The sequence below is a fragment of the Diceros bicornis genome, chromosome 3 (assembly GCF_020826845.1).
Source record: "Diceros bicornis minor isolate mBicDic1 chromosome 3, mDicBic1.mat.cur, whole genome shotgun sequence".
NCBI classification, from domain to species: Eukaryota; Metazoa; Chordata; class Mammalia; order Perissodactyla; family Rhinocerotidae; genus Diceros; species Diceros bicornis.
Genome location: NC_080742.1, coordinates 5,577,917 through 5,601,726, shown reverse-complemented (window position 1 = coordinate 5,601,726; position 23,810 = coordinate 5,577,917).

Sequence of the window (23,810 nt, the reverse complement as noted above, 5' to 3'; positions counted from 1 at the left end):
GGGAGGGAGGGAGGGGGGAGGGGGGGAGAGAGAGAGAGAGAGAGAGAGAACGAGAGAACGATTGGCCCTAAGTGAGTGAGTGAATGGGAGAGGGAGGGAGTTCGTCTGTGAGTAAAGGCTGTGATTAGGAAGGGGAGGGACAGCCCGTTTTCTGACAGGCTGCCTTCCTTCTGTTCCTTGCTCCCTCACAACACACACCTCTCTTCAAATACCAGCATTCTCGGGAGTTCTACTTTCCCTTCTGAAAGAAATTCTCCTAATTTTGTTCTACTTCTTTTTTTTTTTCTTTCTCTGCCCAGTCCCCTTGCTTCACCTTCTTCCTCTTTTGGAGGAGAAAGAAAATGCCAAACAAATGCACTGGCTCCATCAGCAGGGATGACTGGATTGAAACAGCCCACCCCCAGCACCCCTCCACCCTACCTAGCCACAGCCCCAGGGGACCAAACGCCTACCAGCCTGTCCTGTCCGGTGGGGCTCGGGGTGCCGAGAGGTCAGTGGACAGGTAGTGGAGTTGGGAAGAGGGCTGAGGGGCCAATGTGCTAGGGGGCCGGCCAGTCAATTGTTGGGGCCTGAGGGAATCCTGGAGATCTTCGTTTCCCCATTCATTCCTATTGAAATGTTCTGGATCCTCACCACCGGCTGGGGATCTGAGGAGAGTGCAATAGAACTTTTGTTTGGGGTCATATAATACACTCTACTTTCCCCAGCTGCAAAATGCAGCCGGGCACTGGAAGATCCACAAGCAGGCAGCATTTTACGTGTCCGTGTCCTGTGAAGCTCTTTCCCCTCTCCTTAGCCGCCACCCCCTTCTGCTCTGCACACAGGCACTCACAAATTACAGCCTACCACCACCGGCCCTGACTTCACAGATCAAATGCAAAATTCATTTGCCCTTTCCCACATTATTTTACACAAACAGTGCACTCCTGTGACTTGAATAACTAGTCCTATGGGAAAAGAATCTCTAAAATATATTGGCAAATTATTTTCTCTGTCATGTGGTAGTTTTTTCAGCCTGCCCCCTACCCCATCCCAGATCAGTGTGTTCATGGACTGGCTCCTTTAATGGCTTCTTTTTCCCTCAAAGGAACAGCACAGATGAAATTATCACGGATTTCACTGTTCACAGAAAAAGAAAAATGTGAATTTTTAAACAATGCTTCTCTGAGTTTTTTTTTATTCTCCTCCCCCCCAGCCCCCTTTTTCATTTTCTTATTGCTTTTATCTTGCAGAAGTATCTTTAAGAGGTCCATCTGTTAAAGCTTTCCCTCCCTCTCGGTTTCTTTCCCACACATAAGCCCTCTCAGTTTCTGTAGATACAGTCAGCTTATATCTGACACCTAGTGTGTTCAGAGCATTATAGTCAAGCAATGCAGTTTGGTGGAAAAAGTTAATAAATATCATTAGTACAAGGACAAGATCTGAGGGCAAGGGGAGGAGGGTGAGAAAATTGTGGCACTAAGTTAAAATTACAGTTTGCACAGGTAACAATGCTATTCTGAATAGGATACACTGTCTCCCTTTCCCAAAACAACTACTTGCAAGACTTTCTCTGTTACAAGCCATCTATCAGCTTTGGGGTTTCACCTCCAGGAACATCAATTACTCTGCTCTTATTGTTAAGACTTTGCTTACATTCCCTAAAAAGTCTAATTTTTTTAGTGGGTGATGGTGAAAGAGAATGGGGAAGGGGGAGTTTGCATTATAATTGTTTAATAAAACATCTTTGAAATATAATACTTAGCACAATGTACTTATTTGGCGTCACATATACAGTACCCAAAGCATTTCGTAGTCCAATTAAGTTTTACAAGAGAGTCTGAAATAGAATTAAAAGTTTAATGACTCCAAACAACTCAAGAGTCCTAATAGTAGCATTTAGATAAGTGCAATTTATCAATCTTTGGATTCTCTCTGTATGTGAGTATGTGTGTTTTCCCTGAATTTACTGTTTGTGAATGTAACTCTTAAAAAATAGCTTTCTCTTTGGCATATGTATTTGCATTTAAGTGCTGAATGAGTTGTATAAACACATAATCTATTTGCATGCTCTACTATTAAAAGCTATATTAACCTGCCTGAATAATATAAAAAGATATAAATCCCAATGTGCATGGAAGTGTCAATAAGCTGTAAAATTCCTTCTAACCCTTCTGATTCTGAATGTGTAAATAGCTCATAAGTAAGAGTTAAAAAGATTACCTCTCCGGTCCTCTCTTTCTCCAGCAGACTCTTGTATTATGTGGTTAGGAGCTGTCTGAGTTCCTCTTCATGGTATTGGCACTGGGAAGTTTTATACTGTACTACTTATTTGTACACTCACACATTGGTACCACTCAAACAGAGGAGGGCTGGGGCTTTGTTTGGGATTGGTCAGAATCAGCATGACATCAGCAGATGACTGGTTTTTCCAGTGTGAGCCATATTTCATAATTCATTATCTAATGGAAAGCCTTTCTTGGCTGCTGTGACACTGGGTGATCACTGAGCCAGTTAAACCTCTGACTGACTGGATTACCTTTTAGAAAAACACCGGAATGGAACAGCTACGTCTCACTGAGTGTCCAACTTTCAACTTTTCTTGTACTACTCGCACACACACTTCTCATTATATTCAGGTTCAGCTTTATGTCTTCACATAAAACATCTGTTACTTCATGAAGTTGCCTCTATTTAAAAAGTATTTTATTGTTTCTTACAGGCAGGAAAATTCACAGTGCTCTTTATAGGGATTCTAATTTTACTTTTTAAAATAAGATATTTCATTGAGAAAAAAAGGAACATATGCATACCGATATGATAATGGTTTCCCCTCCCCTGACTTACACTATTATTTTACGCTTGAAATTGAATGCCTGCTTCATAAATCATTTATCACCAAGAACTTTGGAAACAGTCATTCTCTGCAAGTGAACTTTATCTTTCCCAGGTCTTTAGAATCCCAATCTAACAAAAAAGAAAAAAAAAAAAACAACTCATACAACATTCTTCTTTATCAGAACTTCAAGTCCTATGATTTTAAAATTGTTACAAATATAACACGAGATTAACGAAAAGAAAAACATTCCTTGAAATACGGGTCAAGTTGGTTATGGTTTTTTTTTTTGAGGGGGGTGGGGGAGTATTAGCAAGTCTGGGAAATAACACAGGAGGAAGGAATCTTCAGACAAGACTGATGGAGAAGGAATATAGCTGGGTACTCATGACAAGTTGAATAAAATGTGCAAAACTGGGAGCTAATGAAAGCCATCTGACCAGATATGTTGTTTTGTATGCAGGATTTAACATGCATAAAATAAACTTTTCACTGTGCCCACAAGCAAAATACAGAGGCTCTGGCCTCCTGACGTGCAGTTGAAGCAGGTTCCTTTAGGACACCATAAGTCTTCTGCGTAACAGGGTCTGCCTTGGCTGAACACAGAGAAAGTGTGGATGCTGAGCTGTACAGTGGGGGCTGGGGGGTGAGTATTCTACCATCTGCATACGCAGAAATGAAGTAGAAAATAAAATCATTAGGTTGTAGAGGAACAGAGGGAATCTGAGAAGGAAAGACAGAAACAGGATCAGTGTTGGTTAACTCCAAAGCTGTCCAGCACTTGAGAACTAGATGGACTCAACCTCTTTAGAAGAAAGGAATGTCCCACCTCTGTGAGGAGCACTGCTGGAGAGCAATGGCCTGCAGGGCAGCTAAACCTGCCCCCTCCCCCACGCATGAACCCTGGGGTCCTGGAAGTACCACCACCGCCATGAGTGTGGGGGTAGACCACCAACCCAGATCAGACCCCAGGTTCACTGCCTACTAACCATGTCACGTAGGGCCTCAGTGTTCTCGTCTATGAAGTAGGATCCGCAATACTCAATTGCAGGGAAGCCTGTACTCAGGAAAGAAGAGGTGATATTATTTCTGAGATGCATGGTGGCTCTTTCTAAACATTTGTGTCACAGGAATCTGCAGCACTCTGACTAGAGGAGCCACCCTATAAGTGTGACTCAGATCGCGTTGGCCATCGGATGCCACGGAAGTGCCCACCTGCCAGGTTGGCCCACCAGCTGTGATGTCATTCTCTACCTGAATCCCCAGCCTTGGAGCTGAGCCACACTGGAAATGCCTCCTCACTCAGTGGAAATGAAGGTGGGGGTGGTGGAGGAAGCAGGCAGGTTAAAATAACTTCTGTCGAATATTTTGGACTGGGACTGATCTTTTAACCCCCTCCGAACTCCAGGACCCAGGGGTAAACGGGTCAGCCCAGCTCCTGACAAGCATCTCCTCTTCCTTCCTGGGTTTGGTTTCTCTTTCACTTCCAGCCCCCTCCCCCCGCAGCTTCCCCACGCCCGGGCCCTGCGGTCCCGCTGCTCGGCCTGCTACTGTACCTTGAGCAACACCTGCTGGCAGCTCCCGGGGATCACGCCGGAACGCGGCTGCTGCTCGAGCCCGGCTCTCGGGTCTGGAGTCAGGGCCAAGCCATTCGGAGCGGCCGCCTCTATTTTTACCCCGAGCACCAGCAAGGGCAACTTCTTTTAAAAGCAGCTCTTGATTTTTCCCCCCTTTTGGCAGCTAAAGAATTCAGAGAGGGGAAAAAAAAAATCACTGTTCAGTGAGTGCAGCTGGGAATCTCTGAACCTAGCCCTCGTGCCAGGGCTGCAAGCACAGCCAATGTCAGGGACCAGGACGGGGACCTGCGGGCCGGCTCCAGGGCGGACAGAGGCGCGCTAGAAGCGCTGACGCCCCACGAGCTGTCCCCTTTCCGACTGCGGAGTTGGGTCCTACCAGCGACTGCGCTGGCACAGTGGCCCGCTGCCGCCGCGTTTTTCTCCTAGTGCAGGCGGCCTGATTTACTGGCTACTTCACAAAGCGCCCAGCCGCTCGCTGGAGCATTTGCATGGCTCTGTTCTCGCCTCGAGGAGCAGCCCCTGGAGAACCCGGTGGAGCAGCTTGTTGCGAGAGGGAGCCGGGAGGGAAACTGTGGTACCTTATTTTACTGTAATTGCAAAAGGCACGATGTGCCAGAGATTTATATTTAGAAGTTGTATGTTTCTACTTTTATGTAAATGGAGCAATTAGGGCCTGTCTTGCTGCTGCTAACTCCAGTGCTTGTGCCTTGCTGGGGAGCTGGTGTTTTCGATCACGATTAGTGAGCTGGTCAGAAAACAAAGTTCGTTTAAGGATAAGAGCTCAGTGGTGCAAACAGGGGAGAGACCAGCGTCCCTGTGCCTCCCTGTGGCCCGAGGTGACACACATCTTAGGGCACGGCTAACCTATAGTGGTGTTTACCCGTGGCGGCAGCTGTCTCTGTACAAAGCTGGCATAGATCAAGAGGCAAGAATGTTCATTTTTCTTCTGAGGCAAACCGTATGTCCTTCGCCTTCTATCCGTGCTATTAATTGGTCTCTTTGCTCAGTACTCCTGGAACAAGGAAACAGGCCTAGAAAAGGGGGCTGTTTTTCATGGCTCTCTTATTGTAGCTGCAGCTCATGCATTGCTGTTATTCAGTGAAAAATACACGCCAGGAGACGTGAACACCCCGAGCAGGTGACTGGGAAGTTGTCGTCTGATTCAGCTGAAATGGCACGAGGCTGGGCGTTCAGAGCATGGACTAGGCTGCTGACGACTCAGGGTGTTTTAGTTCCTTCCTATGAAAAATCTGTTTCCAAAAAAGCATGATTTCTGGTTCATCCCGTCTGGGAAGCCAAACATAAAATGTGACTATGGAGAGAAATCAGAAGGACTCGAGGTGTTCTCAGCAGCTGACATGTTATTCTGGACTCAAGGCAGGAAAACCTCGCCTCAGTCGGGGGGCAGTGCCTCCCCTGAGAGGCTCGGAATCCAGAAAACGTGGGCAGGCTCGGAGTGATATTTGCTGCAGTGAGATTTCGGGAGTCTCATCCAATGGTTTAGATCCAATACAGGATTGGCAAACTTTGCCTGTTTCCTGGACAGCGGGAGCCTGCCCATCACTTGGGCTGTACGTGAGGTAGAGAGATGTAGAACAAAGACGGATCAGCATTTCACATTCATAATTGAACTAGGAAGCTATTTGCTTTTAAGTTAAATCAATGAATGAATACAACTAAAGAGAGAAGGAGAGGGACACATTAAAATTCCTCCAGAATTCATTAGAAAATAACAGGGTCAGAAATAGTTAATCCAAAACTCTATTCCTAAGCCTCACATTTCTCTCAGAACCACCAGAATATCCCACAAGGCCTTGTGCTATGTGTGAGGGCTCTGTTTTCAGAGTATGTGGAAGTGCCTTATCTGAACCAAGGGAACCCAGATGCTAGAACTAAAATGGTTAGGGAAAGAAAAGAACAACAAACCCAGTAAGTAAACTGTTATCCTTCAGTCTAGAGCAGTGGTTCTCAACTGGGGTGACTTTGCTTCCCAGGAGACGTTGGCAATGTCTGGAGATATTTTCGCTTGGCATAACTGGGAGGGGAGGTGCTACTGGGATCTAGTGGGTAGAGGCCAGGGATGTTGCTAAACAGGCTACAACGCACAAGACAACCCCTAGGACAGAGAAATTATCTGGCCAAAATGTTAATTGTTCTGCAGTTGAAAAATCCTGATTTAGAGTTATAATTTTAAAGTTTCACCTAATTCTCTTCCCATCCATGCTCCAAAGGGCCATAGCAACTATGCAAAATATTAATAATTCAAGTGATTCTGCCTCCTTCTGTGTCTTGTGCTTCCTGGTTAATGGAGGCCTGCACCACACAGCGGATACTGACACAGTAAGAGTACCTCTCGGGCAACATTGATCTCATCCCAACCAACTTTCCAGTGTGGCCTCAATAAATTTCCTGCTGGCTTTGTGTTCTAACCAAAAGCAGAATCTTGGTGACCAGCAACAAAATGAGATGAGCTGGCCCACGCCCAAGTTGTTAGGAGGCAATAGACTCATGGAAAAGAGTAAGTGAAAGAAGAATTGAGTTATTCATTTTAGCAATTCAGTGTCAGATAAATCCATGCAATAGAGGATTCCCTGAAGTAAAATTCACAAGAGTGAGATTACCATGCCTTTCTCCTAGAGCAAACAAATATGATGTAGCATGATTTTGTTTGTTTAATACCTTAAGGGAATGACACAGAATCAATATCCAAAGAGATAAAACAGAGTGTTTTCCTAAATCCTAACGTTTATTCCAAGCAAGATTATATTCTCCAAACTTTCTTGTTAAAAGAAAGTGGTACGATTATTCAAGGAAGACTATGCCCCCTCAGGTGTTGCCCTCCCATGAGGACTGGGGGAGCTTTTGTGAAGGTTCCCACATCATGATAAATAATGATAATAATCCACGAATATTGGTGAAATCTACAGAAGGGAATTTTCCTGGATCAAACCAGCTTAGATGTGAAATGCTGTTCTCCAGGGGACGAGGCTAACTTCCTTGGCTCATCACTTAGTCCCTGAGTGACCTGGATCATCCAGGAAGGATAGGGTCAGTGAAAGATTGTTTTAAGATGAAAAGAGCCATGAGAGGAATGTCTTAGACACTCTGACGCCATCTCATCAACTCCAACATGTGAATCACAGTCTCCTCAGGTAAATGGTCATTTTGGAACCAAAGGCCTCAATCAACTTCCAAATGATTCAGAAATGCCTGGATTTCTTCCCGAGAAGTAACCATATAGTACTTGTGAAAAACTCAATAGAGAGAGAGAAATGAACATTTATAACCTCTATAGGAAAACATATATTGAAAAAAAATACCCAACACTAACACTAACTCGAACTGAATAAATACGCCCTCCAAGGGCTTCCTGACCAACAGATACTTTGAAATTGTTTATCATAGCTCAGTTCTAATTCAATTGGAAAACATCTGCTACAGCAGTTGATCTCCATATTGCCCCAGAAGATTATGAAAAATACTTACAAAAGAACATATAACAGATTGTTGTAATCATTTTTCTCACCTGGATCCCCTCGAGCAATAAGTTTCATGTTGCTGACTTGAGAACATATAGGTTTAGCGTATAGATTCCTTTGGACTGATAAGAGCAGACATCTTGATTCTAATGCAGTTCTGCCTATCCACAAAGATGCCCCCACGACCTGTTCCCAAATTGTAGCTTCGGAGGGGAAGACACGGAAAGGCTGGGGGCAGTCCTGTGTGTATTTTCTTATCAGTGTGTTGCTGCCACTCTGATGTGCTGATAGAAAAAGTCCAAAGGTTCTGCCCCTCTATCACAGTGCCTCCGAGCCACGTCCAGGCCCACACAAGGGAGTCCCGTTGTTCCGGGCAGTGTGTACTTTCCTGTACACTGGCAGTGCGTTCTGCCAGCTCGATTAGTAAATATTTTCAGGTGCCCCATTCTAATTTTAGGAAGGTCAAGTTTGCAAAGATGAAATAGCAAGCAGGACTTCTGTTCATCGTTATCAGCTTGGAAAAGCAAACTGTAATTAAGCCCAATATTCTGAGAGTTTAACTGGAACCACCAGATTCTATAACTAATGTTAAACTTGCAAAAAATAACTTATGGCCATAGTCTCTTTTCTTCATACTCATTGAGTTCCTCTTTAAAGATGATATAGAATGGTGAATGAGGGAAGAGACATTTGATTAGGAGGAAAAAAGCTTCAGAAGACTTCTCTCCCAAAGGCCAGGGGTTAATCTGTGATCACTTAATGAACAGAGGCGGAAAGGCAATCATGTGATTTTGGCCAACTCCAACATCATTTCACTATGCAATGAGAATAGTTAAAATGGTGCTCCCTGTAGGAAAGAGTTCACTCAGTAAGTTCCCCTAATTTCAAGAAGCTTTTGTTTTATTAGATGTTGTTAGCTTCATGTTAGTCACAGGGAGAAAAAAATGCCCACATCCACACGCAGGACTCAGTGTAGTCAGTTTGCTCAGCTGCTGCTGACGTCCTGCTGCCCACTAGGAGTGAGTTACTGTAATAATCCCCCTTCTATTAATCATAGGCTGGAGGAAGCAGAAAGTGGGTGACATCATTAGGCAAAGGACCAGCTAACTCATGCTCCAATTTACTCAGCTTTATTATAACATTTCTCAAGTGTCATATGAAAGCGATTACCATTTCACACTTTCCGCCTCTGAGCAATCATCTGTAACCTTCAATTCAAACTCCCATAGAAAAGCTTAGCTTTCAGACGGAGGTGCGGAAAGGCCAAACCTCACCAAGGGTTCTTGTCCCAAGAAGGAAAGTCCTCCTCAGAACACCTTCTTCCTAGGCTTGAGATGGAGGCAGTTTCTAGAACCAAAGCATCCCTAATGACTCCTGGTTTACTCTGGCCCTGGTGGCATCTGAGTGGAGAGGACAGCCCCTGGTGAAGAGGACCCCAATGATCTGGGTGGATGCATCTACCCATGACCTCTTGGTACCCAAAGGCACAGGCTCTGTACCCCAGGGTTCTGAAATGTGAAAACTCCATTCGAAGACATGCTAAAACGTAGTGGTCAATCATGTGGGTCCTGCAGCTGGACTGCCTGGGTTTAAATTCAGCATTCACTACTTTCAAGCTGGAGGATGCTGAACAAATTACCTATCAGTAGCTCAGTCAGTTCTCGACTAGTGAATGCTGATAATAACAGCACCCCCTTCATGGGACTGTTGTGAGGAATAAATGAGTTAATACATGTGAAGCACAGAGAACATGCCTGGTATACAGTAAGTGTTACTAGTATTATTTCTCCTGCTTTCTCTAAAAAGCCTTGCTGAGTGAATGGAACTTTCTGTGTCCTGCTCTGTAGAGCATTGAAAAGATGGGCAGACGTGCTCTGAGAATCCACTGGGACAGGCTGGAGCTGGCGAGACCTGACTGCACATTTTGGCTCTGTCACTGGCTTGTATGTTGCTAGTCAGTCCACCTCTCTGTGGTCCAGTTTCCCCACCTACTCTTTGTCAAATGAGGAGCTTCTGACAACTAAAAAAGGCATGTTACTAAAACCAAAGGAAGACATTGGTTCAGAGATGCTCAAGAGCTCAGCATCACGCTACTGTTGTTTCTTCAAAACATTTTGAACAGACAAAATTGTCAGGCTGATCAGTGGCTCTCTCTCTCTGTCTCTCTCTCCATATATATATACATATATGTCTGAAAAAAGAACATCTCCATAATGTGTATGCATCATAAAAAATAAATATTTTTACCACAGGCCACGCTATACTTCATTCTCTTAATCTTGGGGCCCTTGCAGAAGCAATTTTATGGATGTCTTCACTCATCCCTTTACTTGCAGATCCATCCTAAGGGTATTTTAAGGAGTCAAAATAAAGCTTTACTTAAGTGTGTGTGAGAGACAGAATGATAGACCAAAAGAGAAGGCTGAGGCTATGTAATATTTAGACAGTGATGAAGCTGACTTGGCTGAGGCAAAGTACAGTAGTTATACAGGATAATTTATTATTTGGGTTCACCTTTGCTCAGTATTGAATTATAAGTACTCTACTAGGTGAGGAGTTTGGCTCCCAAAAATTATCAGCTGGAGCAGGAAGGAACTGCCAGACCATGTTACATGGTAAATAAAATAGTAATATAATACACAGCAACTTGAGTGTCTCCGAATTGGAAGCTTCCTTTAGACAGCAAAGGATGCCAGGGTATCTGCTGCCCCCTAACAGGCCCCATGAAGAATAGCATGTACTTTTTAAGAAGCAAAGTAGGTTCAGGTACCACTCAGGTGGCTGAGTCAGCCTATTAGGTTGTAGATGTGTGTCTGGCTCCTTCCATGAACCTGTTTGTGGCTGGTAAGGCAAAGCCATCAAATAGAGTCATGTTTTGCAGAGTCTTCTCCCTCCTGAGAAGAGGGACTCCTGATTTCTAGCAGCTGCCTAGGTGGAACCAGCGCACAGGGATGACCAAGCACAAGTCATCAACACTGGGTGTTTGTTAAGAGTGTGACCAGAGGAAAGTCTCACAGGGGCCATTCAAAACTACATATCCTCTGTCTAAACAAATTTCTGGGAGACTCGAAAGGAATGTGACCACCAGGGAAAGAGAAACATCCAATTAGAATCCTACTGACCTGTGGAACATCTCTGACCTACCAGGTGATCCAGCTATTGTGCAAGTGAGAAGAGGCTGAGGCGCCCTCTTCTGGTACATCTGTATAGAAAGAAAAGCTAGGAAGGTAGCAATAAAGGGTACCTTCTCTCTGATGGATTTGTCCGCTCCCAATACCAAAATTCCTGCATTTTAAAAGGCATTTGTCCTGATTTTAAAAGTAACACACATTTTTTGTAAAAATGTAGAAAATATAGATGAATATAAAAAATGTAAATCAGGGGGCCGGCCTGGTGGTGCAAGCAGTTAAGTGCGCGCGCTTCGCTGCGGTGGCCTGGAGTTCGCCCGCTCAGATCCTGGGCGCACACCCATGCACCGCTTGGCAAGCCATGCTATGGCGGTGTCCCATATAAAGTGGAGGAAGATGATGCACGGATGTTAGCCCAGGGCCAGTCTTCCTCAGCAAAAAAAGAGGAGGATTGGCAGATGTTAGCACAGGGCTGATGTTCCTTGCTAAAAAAAAAAAAAAAAAGTAAATCAAATATAATCATCCCTCCCAGAAATATTCATTACTAAAATGTTGGTGTATATATATGCATGAGTATGTGTAAAACAAACTTGCAATCTTACTATAAATATAGTTTTGTATAATGATATTTTTCACTTATCATTATGTAATGAGTATTTTCAATGGTCCAATTAGTCCTTGAAAATATTAATGACTGGGGAGTAATCTATCATATAGATCTGCCTTTATTTTTAAACCAGTCTACTATTATGGTACATTGAAGTTGTTTGCAAAATTTTGCAATTATAAATAGTATTGCAGACATAATTTTGCATTTTGAATGCACCTCTGATTATTTCCTTAAGATAAATTCCTAAAAGTTGAATTATGGGATCTAAGAGCATGGACCTATTTAAAATCTTCATATATACTGCCAGATTGCCCTCCTGAGGATTTTGACCCATTTACATTACAATCAATAGCATAAGGGCCTGGCTCTTTCCCCATGTTCTGGCCTGAGGAACAGAGGGTATCAGAGTCTTTCCCTCAGGCCAAATATGGTATACGGTTTGTTTTAACTTGCATTTTTTAATTATTAAATATAAAACATTTTATTGCCAATTTTCACAACTTTTTTTCAGTGGCTGTTCATATTCTTTGCCTGTTATCTCTTTTATTTATAAGAACTGTACTCATATAGTTTTATATTTTAAATAAAATTTCATGACATGTAAATTTATATTATATATGTATATGTTTTAAAATATATTTTATTAGTAATGAGAACTCTTTATATTAAGGACTCTAACCCATTGTCTGTTACATATTATTTTAATTATTTTTCTATTTGTTCTTTGCCCTTTAACTTTGTTTATAGTGTTTCTGACCGAAAGAGAGTTTACATTTTTATGTAGGCCAATCTAGGAATCTTTTTCTTTATGCTGAGGCTTCTTCTCCATCAGAAAATCAAATAGATATTCATCTACATTTTCCTCTAAATATTTTTTTTTGCATTTCATTCTTTAATCCAAAGTATCTGGAATGTATTTTGGCATACAAAACAAAGAAAACTGTCAAAAACTATTTTTCCAAAGATTTAATCCACATTGTTTATTGATTTCCCCTTTTGGAATGTCACTTTCTCACCTATGGAATATGTGGACACATGAGCGTCATATTTCACCCCATCGATCCCTTAGCTGTTGCTGAGCTTTCTGTCTCATTCCATTCACATCTTTTCCCAATTTTAATATTGTTTTATGCTTTATTATTTTATTTTTCATTTTTCTGCTATACATTGTATCCCCAGAACTTATTTATCTTATAACTGAAAGTTTGTACCTTTTGACCCCCTGCACCCATTTCACACCCCGCCTCCCCACCTCTGACAGTGACCAGTCTGTTCTTTGTATCTGTGAGTTTGGTTTTCTTAGATTCCACATATAAGTGAGATCATGCAGTATTCGTCTTTCCCTCTCTGACTTATTACACTTAGCATAATGCCCTCAAGTTCCATCCGTGTTGTTGCAAATGGCAGGATTTCCTTCTTTTTTATGGCTGAATAATAGTCCGTTATTTATATGTACCATGTTTTCTTTATCCATTCATCCATTGATGGACACTTAAGGTTGCTTTCATGTTTTAAGTATTGTAAATAATGCTGTGATGAACATGGGGTGCAGATATCTTTTTGAGATAGTGATTTCATTTCTTTTGGATGTATACCCAGAAGTGGAATAGCTGGATCATATGGTAGTTCTATTTTTAATTTTTTCAGGAACATCCATACTGTTTTCCACAGTGGCTACATCAATTTACATTCCCACCAACAGTGTACAAGGGTTCACTTTTCTCCACAGCCTTGCCAACACTCTTTCTCCCTTGTCTTTTTGATAATAGCCATTCTAACAGGTGTGAGGTGATATCGTATTGTGGGTTTGATTTCCATTTCCCTGATGATTGATGATGTTGAACATCTTTTCACGTACCTGTTGGCCATTTGTATGTCTTCTTTGGAAAAATGTCTATTCAATTCCTTTGCCTATTTTTTAATCAGATTATTTTTTTCTATTAAATTGTATGAGTTCTTTATATATTTTGGATAGTCACTCCTTATCAGATATATGATTTGCAGATATTTTCTCCCACCCGGTAGGTTGCCTTTTCATTTCGTTGATGGTTTCCTTTGCTGTGCAGAAGCTTTTGAGTTTGATGTAGTCCCACTTGTCTTATAGTTTTCAGTGTACAGATCTTTCACCTCCTTGGTTAAATTTATTCCTAAGTATTTTATTCTTTCTGATGCAATTGTAAATGGGATTGTTTTCTTAATTTCTCTTTCTGATAGTTTGTTATTAATGTATAGATATGCAACTGGTTTTTGTATATTGATTTTGTGTCGTGCAAATTTACTGGGTTTGTTTATTAGTTTTAACATTTTTTTGGTGGAATCTTTAGAGTTTTCTCTATATAATATTATGTCATCTGCAAATAGAGATAGTTTTACTTCTTCCTTTCCAATTTGGATGCCTTTTATTTCTTGTTATTACCTAATTGCTCTGGCTAGGGCTTACAATACTATGTTGAATAAAAGTGGTGAGAGTGGGTATCCTTGTCTTGCCTGATCTTAGAGAAAAAGCTTTGAGCTTTTCACCGTTGAGTATGATGTTAGCTGTGGGCTTATCATACAAGGCCTTTATTATATTGAGGTACGTTCCCTCTATATCCAGTTTGTTGAGACTATTTATCATGAATGGATATTGAATTTTGTCAAATGCTTTTTCTGCGTTTACTGAGATGATCATATGATTTTTATTCTTCATTTTGTTAATGAGGGGTATCACGTTGATTGATTTTCAGATGTTAAACCATCCTTGCATCCCTGGAATAAATCACACTTGATCACGGTATATGCTTTTTTTAATGTATTGTTGAATTTTTAACTTTAGTTCCATTTTATACCTGGTCTTTTTATGCATTTGACTCAAGTCCATATCCAACAATTATCTTAATTAGAATATAATTTTCCTTGTGTCAGGGCTTTATGACAACTGTAGATAATTCCAGGTTTCTCTACCTGTAGTTACTCAAAGTTTGTCATTTAATGATAGCATATCATTAAATAGTATTTATTTTTTAAATAAAATAGCTTTTTTACGGGGCTGGCTCCATGGCCGAGTGGTTAAAGTTCCGTGAGCTCCGCTTCGGTGGCCCAGGTTCGTGCGTTTGGATCCTGCGAGCAGACCTACCCCACTCATCAGCCATGCTGTGGCAGTGTCCCACATACCAAACAAATGAGGATTGGCATAGATGTTAGCTCAGGGCTAATCTTCCTCAAGAAAAAAGAAGAAGATGGGCAATGGATGTTAGCTCAGGGATCTTCCTCACACACACGAAAAATAATAACTTTTTTGTGATTATAAAGATGTTTGTTTTTAAAATGCAAATACAGTGGGAGGAAAAAGAAAGGAAGGAATAAAAGAGAGAGAAGAGTGAGAGAGGAAAGGGAGGGAGGAAGAGAAGAAAGGAGGGTCCCTTGAAATTGAACCATTTAGAGAAAACCAGAAACAAAATTGTGGTTTACATTCTTCCAGAAATGGAGAGATTGTTCCTTATCTTGGGGACATTTTATTTTATTTTATTTTTGACAACTATTTTTGTCAAATTTCTCATTTGTTTCTAAAATTTTCTGAATGTATAAGTAAATTATTGATTTAACAATTCTTCGACTTTGGAGCAAGCCCTTTAGTTTTCTTTGCTATTTTGTTTGGTTCCCTCTTGTCAGTTGCAGAATTTATGTATAAGCCCTAAGCTGCTGTTTTATTCTTTTCTGTGAACTCATTTTTTGAATAGGATAAGAGGTCTAAGCCTTACTCTTTGCCCCAAAATAGTACATAAACTCTCATTTGTCCTCCTTTCTACTTCCCTGAACACCATTTAAATCGTAGTCTTAGATCTTTAGTTGCAGCTCGGTGTTGATAGTCTCTGGGGCCTAGGAAAGAGCTGAGGCCATGGGCAGGAGCTTTCAATGTGAGGCCGAGGCCAGGGCCCGTTCTGCCACCTTGGGAACACATGCCTTTCTATTGGAGGAAGAACCTTTAGATTTCAGTTTGCCCCCTGGCTTTGGAATTAACTGAGTTAGAAAGATGCTGCACTGTTTGCAGCCTTTCTTTCGTACGGCTACATGTGTTCATTCTTCATCGTTTCCCACATATACTGCTCTTATTCCTCATTTTCTTTCTCATCTAGGACAAACCCTTTGTCCTCCATTTCTAGAGATAAGCCTGTGCCATCACTAACAAAATTTAGTGAGAGAAAACTAAATGGCTTCCCGCATTCAGAGCTTGGCAGATGCTAAAACCTGACTTATACCCTGGTGGGAGCGTTCGGGTCATCTTTGAGTCCTTCAACCTGCAGCTGCCATAACGTGGGCCATAGCCCTCTTTTGCTGGCTGCTCCTCACTTGCTGGCCCCTTCTCCTATTGTTACCCTGACATAGTCCATGACCCCCTTTTGATTGGCTGCTCCCTACTCAGGCCCTGCTTGTCCAGAGTTTACTACATATAGACTCTCTCTGTTGCATATTCTCTGCCAAGGCCATCCTCTTGGGCAGGACCTAAAACAGGCCTAGGCCTGCCCTCCCTCCCACACAGAGCATGTTCAATCCATGGGAAACTCCCACATCCTGGTCCACTATTGGTGGGAATATGGTTCCTCCACAAACGTAGCCTTCTACTCCTTTTTTTTTCTCTGCTTGCCACCAACCAATTTACCTTCTTTGGGCATGAGTTAAGAATCAGTGTACAGGGTTCCCCAACTGCAAGAGGGCCCTCCTCTGCTCATACCCTCCCATGGCTTCTCAACTCACCCAAAGTCCTTACTGTGTCCAGAAAGGAGCTACATAATCTGACTATGTCCCTGACCACATCTTCTCAGTTACTCCTCATACTCTATATTCCACCCACATAGGCCCTCTTGAGATCCCTCCAATGTACCAAGCCCATACCTGCCCCAGAGCCTTTGCACTTACCATTCCTTCTGTCAGGAATTTCCTCATTTTCCACAAGACAATCTCTTGGCTCACTTCTTGAGTTTCTTGTCAATTGTCTCCAGATCAACAAGGTCTTGACCACTCAGTATAAAATAGCAACTGACTCCACATTGGCATTCCCTAGCCCAGTCTGGTTTTTTTCCCCATTATACTTATCACCATCTGAGACATTTGTTTATTGTCTACCTGATAATACTAGAATGAGGGTAGAGACATTGTTTTATTAACAGCTAAATCTCAGCACCTAAAACTGTGCCTGGCATGTAGTAGCTGCTCAGTAAACAGTTCTTGGCTGATGAATGAATCCTAAGCACAGGTGGAAGGATAAGCTATAAGCAGGAAGAAAAAATAAAGTGTAGGCATAGAAAGATGTGATTATAACCAACACAGAAGGGAACTAAGAGAATTCTCATGTATTACAATTGATTTTCACAGTGAAAAAGAAGGTAAGTTCATCTGCTGAGAGTGATGAACCTTTAGGTGGTGGAGACAGTGGGGTGGAAGGTGTGAGGAGACAGTTGAAATTTTGAAATGATGGTGGAAGGAGGTAGGAGATGGGCTAATTCAGAACAGCCCCAGCATCCTCAAGGACTATTGAGATTGAACACACTGACGTTTCAAGTGGCACCCACCACATAGTTGTTCTGTCTCCTCCAGCTGTGTTCTTCACCCAAGGTGTAGAAGACAAAAAGTTAATTGTGTAAATAAAGCAATGCTATCCGGTAGAACTTTTTGTGATAATGAAAATGTTCTGTAATCTGTGCTGTGCGATAGAGTGCCACTGCCCACATGTGCCTGTTAAACACTTGAAAGGTGGCTGTCGTGACGGGCTACCACACAGGACAGTGCGTGCAGAGCAATCCGGAGTCAGGTTCTGGCAGAGCAGAAGTCACGAAAGGACCATAAAGAATGGGAGTAAGAGGAAATGTCAATAAAGAAACGGTAGGTGGACTTGGGAGTCTGAACTGGGTGAACAAAGAAGAAGCGAGAAAACAACTGATAGTTCGTGAAAAATATAACCATCCAGGAATTAGAGGCATTGATGATGTGAAATGGTACATTTAGAGGGCGATAGAGAGAACTGACAGGAAGTGGTTCTCAGAGGGTGGAATGTTGAAGGTTAAGATTTCAAAAGACAAACGGTTGTAAATAGTGAAAAAGTGCAACGTGTGGCCATGGGGATGGATATCTTATGTGGAGCGGGTGTAAAAGTCCTTGGCATTCAGGAATTCAAAGGTCTGTGGGAGAGTTGGATGAATAAAAAGCTGAGGTGGTGTAAGGCACAGAACGCGTACAACTGGATAGCCAAGGCCTCCAAGCTGTTTTTATATGAGGGTGAAGATGTAATGAAGATGATGCCATTGTTGGTTATCAACTATCAAGCCCGCGCCTCTGCTAAGCGTGGTACAAAGTGCTTGATCAATGTGTGATTTCCTTTAATCCTTTGAGCAACCTTTTGAAGTAGGTTTTTTTTATTATTGCCATTTACAGATGAAGCCACTCAGGCTTAGAAAGACCAAATAACTTGTCCAGGGATATGATCTAAAGGTGTGATGGAGTGAGGATTTTAATCCAAACAGCCTGGCCCTGAAGTTCATGCACTTTACCTCTAAACTCTATTACCTTCGTATTTGGAGCAGCAGTGGGTAGCGATAAGAACCGTTAGTGGCTCCCGCCAACTCCCATGCTCTCAAGGATCTGGGTACTGCAGGAAAATATGCATGCTTGACTGGAGAAAGAATGATCATGGAGGACTCCATGTCTGAGGAGATTAGATGGTGGAGCAAGCATTGAGGGTGAAAACTGAAAGTGAATGGCAGCTTATGCATGATGGAGTCTGTCCATAGGTCCCCACCAGCTAGTGCGGGGACACCAGTCTCTAGGCCACAAGAACTGAGACTGCTGTTTTCTCAGGTGCTGTCCAGCCTCCCGCAGGTCTCCACTGCTCCTTCAAGGCGGGCGCCGGCCTCCATCCCCCTTTCCTTCTCTGAGCTTGGCCATGACCTCTCTGCTCTGCCTGTTCCAGATACCCACCATTGTCTTTTCCAAATTTAGGAAAAGTCTGCCCTGCAGAAGTACTCAGGGCACACACATAAAACAGACTTGGCTTTCTACCTTTCATATAGGGAAAGGGGAATGATATGGAGAACAAATCCAAACCAATATTAAACAACCTGTATTCACCATGACATAACAGGACAAATCCTAACTATATCAATTTGCATACTAATATGAGAGTTCAACCTGATGACAGAACACAAATATTCACAAATTAATATACCATTCATAATAGGAAAAAATAATGGATAATGCCTAGAAATTGTTTTAGAAGGTAGATGCTTCTCTACCCCACATTTACAGGTGAAAGAAAAGACACTCACAGAAACAAAGTGACTGGTCCAAGTTTACACAATACGGTGGCAGAGCTAAACTAAACACCCGAGTCTATCCAGGTCCAAAATCCAATCACCATAATACACTGGTTAAAAAATTAGTATTTTTATATATATGTATGTACATCTCCTCCATTTGTTGAGCATGTACCACGTGCCAGCCACTTTGCTAAATGTGCTACAGACATTACCTCTTAATCCTACAAGATCTGCTGACATAGGCGTTATTCACCCATTTCACACATGAAGCAGATGAAGAACTTGACAAATTCATTTCTCATTCATTCTTCAGCTGTGATCTGGTTTGTTCCCAGAATGCCATTACAATTGTTCTGACAAATACTACCTACCAATGATCCTCCACATAGAAAATTCCAGGGCATCTGTTTTCATCCTTGGCTACTCCCTCCTCACCTCTCTTGTCCCATGGCTCTTTGACTCTCTGGTCCCAGGATCCCCACTCACTGATGCTCCTTCCCAGCCTCTCCCCTGGCCTCCTTTCTCCTTGACCTTCTGCTCTTCTCTGCCTACACTCAGACTCTCTTTGAGCGATTGTATTCACTCTGGTTTTAACAGATACGTGAGTGATTCCTAAATTTCTCTCAGACTCGACCTTTTTTTCTGAGTTTCAGACTCATATAGCCAACCATCTATTGATCACATCTATTCAGATATCCTTTAGGCACCTTGGACTCAACACGTTAAAATTAAACACATCTTCTTTCTCCCCAAAACCAGCTCCTGCTTTTGAATTTCTGGTCTCAGTTGTTGGTGTCCAATCACCCAAAAGTTATCGTTTGACCATTTCTCTTCCCCACAATTAAATACAACCAATAACCACATCAAAATTTAGGTTGTAAATATTTTTCTGGCCTAGCTTCGCTGTTCCCTTTAAAAAGTGGTAGGAGGGGCCAGTGGCATAGCTGTTAAGTGCGCGCGCCCCGCTGTTGGCGGCCCTAGTTCGGATCCCGGGTGCGCGCTGATGCACCGCTTGTCAGGCCATGCTGTGGCGGCGTCCCATATCAAGTGGAGGAAGATGGGCACGGATGTTAGCCCAGGGCCAGTCTTCCTCGGCAAAAAGAGGAGGATTGGCATGGATGTTAGCTCAGGGATGACCTTCCTCACACACACACACACAAAAAGTGGTAGGATAATAAAACAGGACATTGTGGGTTAGGAGCTTAGCCCAGGTTCCAGCACAATGGAAACTCTCAATAAGTGTTAGCTATTATTTTCACTAATACATAAACAATAACAACCACCACCACAATAGAAGCAAACTGTGCCACTACCCCCATGACTGTTAATCAATCAGGTGTTGGATCTTTTGGATTAATGCTCCTGTTGCTTCCTTCTTTCTTTTTCTTTCATGTTTTCCCTATCTTTGCTCTGGGCTCCGAGGGACTTCTTCAACTTTACCTTCCAGCCCTTCCTTTACTTTTGTTTTAACATATTTTTAATTTGTAAAAGCTTTTGTGTTGTCTCTGTTTCTTTTCTCTCTTTGGATTTGATTTCTTCTAAAATATTTCTAAGGACGTATTTAAAAAGTGCCCTTAGAAAAGACACTTTCTATTCTGTGCCCAGAATAATTTGTTTTCCCCATCATCAGTTTTTCTGTTTGTTCATCTTTCATACATTTGTTCGGTTTTCCTCACTCCTGGTGATCCTCGGTTGTCCCTTTGTATTTAAGATGAAGAATGTTAATTATCACATCTGGAATGTTAATTACCACAGCTGGAATAGGTATCCTTTGCTGTAGTCAGGAAGATCTGTTTCACCAAAAAGCCTCTTCTCTAACTCTTGATGGTAGGAGACATGAGCACGTGATTTTATTTGGTTTAGTTCTCTGTCTCTTTAGCCCTATTGCCTAGAACAGTGCCTGGCACGTACTAGGACCTAAAAACTAAGAACCCATCATTGTTGAAGGCCTTTCCATTTTGTTGACAAGATTGTTATTGGAATCTAAAGAAAGCTTCTAACGAAACCTAGGTACTAACCTAATCCTGGGAAAGTGAAGAGGAATTTATTTTAAGCATGGTCCAGCTTTCAAGCCAATTTTCTTTTTTCTCTTGTTTTTATTACAGAAACCTCCTAAAATTACATCAAAACAGAAAGAGGCAGTGTTAATCTGATACTAGTGCCCTCTGCATCAAGAATCAGAAGATATGACTCCTGATTCCATTTGTACTGGTGAGATTCTGAGGCACATCACTTAATCCAGATAAATTCTACTTTCTCTAAATATAGAGGCCATAAATCTCATCAACGGCTGGTTTCCCAGGGTTTTGTGGGAATTCAAGTAAATATCTCATAAAGTATTTCAATCACCTTAGAAACAATACACTTTACAAATACTCATCACCAGCATTCATTCGTAATTGCACCATAACTCATTGTGTGTGCTAACATAACGCTATTGTACCATAGCTTATGTCTACAAGAAATTCTTCAAAAATGTGAGTGATAACATGTTTTATTAACTTGCACATATCACAGAATGACTTTCTGGGTTGTCACACATGAATAAAGACTTGATTGAATCCAATTCTCAGGCAGTAATCTCTTAATCTTAATACGATATTGATGTTATCTCTCCACGGCCTTCTATTTGCTTCTGGAAAAGTCTGAAGGCAGCTTGATTTTTGTTGTTCTCCAAGTTAGCTTGCTGCTATCTTTTTATTTTCTTCTTGGATACATAAGCTCTATTTTATTTTGTTTTTCTTTATCTTCATAATTCAAAAACTCATCCTGATAGTATGATATATGATTCTTTTTGTTAACATTTCTTGAAACTTATTTAGCCTTTTTCAATCTGCACACTGTGGTGTTTCTTTTAGCTCAAGAAAGTTTTCTTCCATTTAGTCTGGTTTCTTCTTCAGGTTTGTCTGTAATTCCTAGCTTGGCTTTCCTTGTATGAACTCCATATTTCTTCTTCTCTCAGTGTTCATCTCTTGCTATGTTTTTTCTTTTTTCTAGAACAGCTACTGAAGTGTGTCACTCCCATCAGTGTTGAAGTTTATTCAATATATAGCCTCTAGTACAGATTTTAATTCTGCTATTGCAATTGTAGTTTCTTTACAATCCTTTTTTATCTCATTTAACTCTTTTTTCATCCTTTATTTCTTTCTAAATTATTCCGTAGCCTTGTATCACATCGCCCTCTTTTTTCAGGTCACTTTTTCTTAGACTGCTTGAGGATAACAGATTTCTAAAATGTTCTATTAGTAAACAATTGTAGGAAGTCTACTTTTACATTGAATGTGAAATATCATGGACACTTCTTTTTCAACCACATAGTTCTTCTGTTGGTCTTTTTTCTTTTTTCCTTTTTATCTTCAGTTGCAAAGAGAGCTATTCATATTTGATGTTTGCATTAGACAGAGTGTGTGGATTCTTTGATTCTGTTCTCTGGCTTCTGTGACACTGAAATACCCTGGAAGCAAGGTTATTAGTAATTTCTAACAACTGGCAAGTGTTCTTGAGATGACTAGTTCTGTGATACTCTGCACCAATGATATATATGAAACCTACGATTCCCAAGACACTTTTTTTGTGTGTGTGTGTGAGGAAGATCAGCCCTGAGCTAACATCTGCCAATCCTCCTCTTTTTGCTGAGGAAGACTGGCCCTGGGCTAACATCCGTGCCCATCTTCCTCCACTTTATATGGGACACCGCCACGGCATGGCTTGACAAGCAGTATGACAGTGCGTGCTCGGATCCGAACCGGCGAACCCCAGGCTGCTGCAGCAGAGCGCGCGCACTTAACTGCTTGCACCACCCGGCCAGCCCCGAAAGACACTTTTATAAAAGTACTTCCATTTCTAACCCTGAGGGAAGGCTTTACCAAGGGGTTGATATTTCCAGGATTCAATGTGTCAGTATCTGTTCTCTTGTTTTCGGGAAGTGCCAGTTCCACAATTGATGCAGAAAAGTAAAGGGGGTAGAAAAAGAGGGGAGAGATGAAAAAAGGGCAATATTTTAGCCTCTTTGGAAAGCCCTACCTGTGCAGTGAAAGGGAGGGTGATGCTCAGTTGACTAGCCAGGAGTCAAAAGTTGGGAAGGGATAAATGTTTTCCTTTCTTCTTTCTGATGAACAGTGTTGCTTTATTTCATAGGTCAATGTGTGGCTTGGCCAATCAGACCCCAGTAAAATCAGAGTTAATGAAGCTATCCCCCAAATTCTTGATTTGTTTGTCTGTCTGTATTGAAGGTAACTAAAGAGGGAATCAGGAGCATGGTTTTTCTGTGAAACGGTGAATCAATTCAGCTGTGTCCCTACTTTCCACCAGTGACGTGGCTCTGAGGAAAAGCAGATCTCTACGCAGGGCTTTTATGGAGCATTTGGACCAACCACTTTACTCCCTTCTAATATACAGTAAGATTCTGGACAAGAAAGAGGCCTCTCTAGACCTTTCCTATCTTTCTCCCCGTCCCATAGACGCCTTTCCAGCCTGTCCGCCTTTATTCGTGGCATTTTCTGCTCACCAGCCTGTTTCTATTCAAAATGAGCAAGTAGACATCATGACTTAGTTGCTATTCCCAGTCACAATTTCCTCTACCAAATACCCAAGAGAAAAGATTTGTCTAATTAGTAATGTTTCAAAACATGGTAACAAGTAAAAGAACACAGAATTCTAAGTGGACTAATTATTAGAGTTGCTATTAATGATCACAAAAATAACCAACGTTTCCGTGTTCATAACCAGCCTGAGACATGATTTTCTGAGCAGGAGGCATCTCCGAGTTTGTAAACTTGCCATGGAACCACAGATTCGGCCAGCCAGCAGGGTCTTCATGAGTCAAGAGTTCCACCACAGCCCTCAGCTGCCACAATGCAGCTTTTCTCCACACTTTTCCACAGGAATTGGGGGTGCCTCGGCTTTTGGAAAG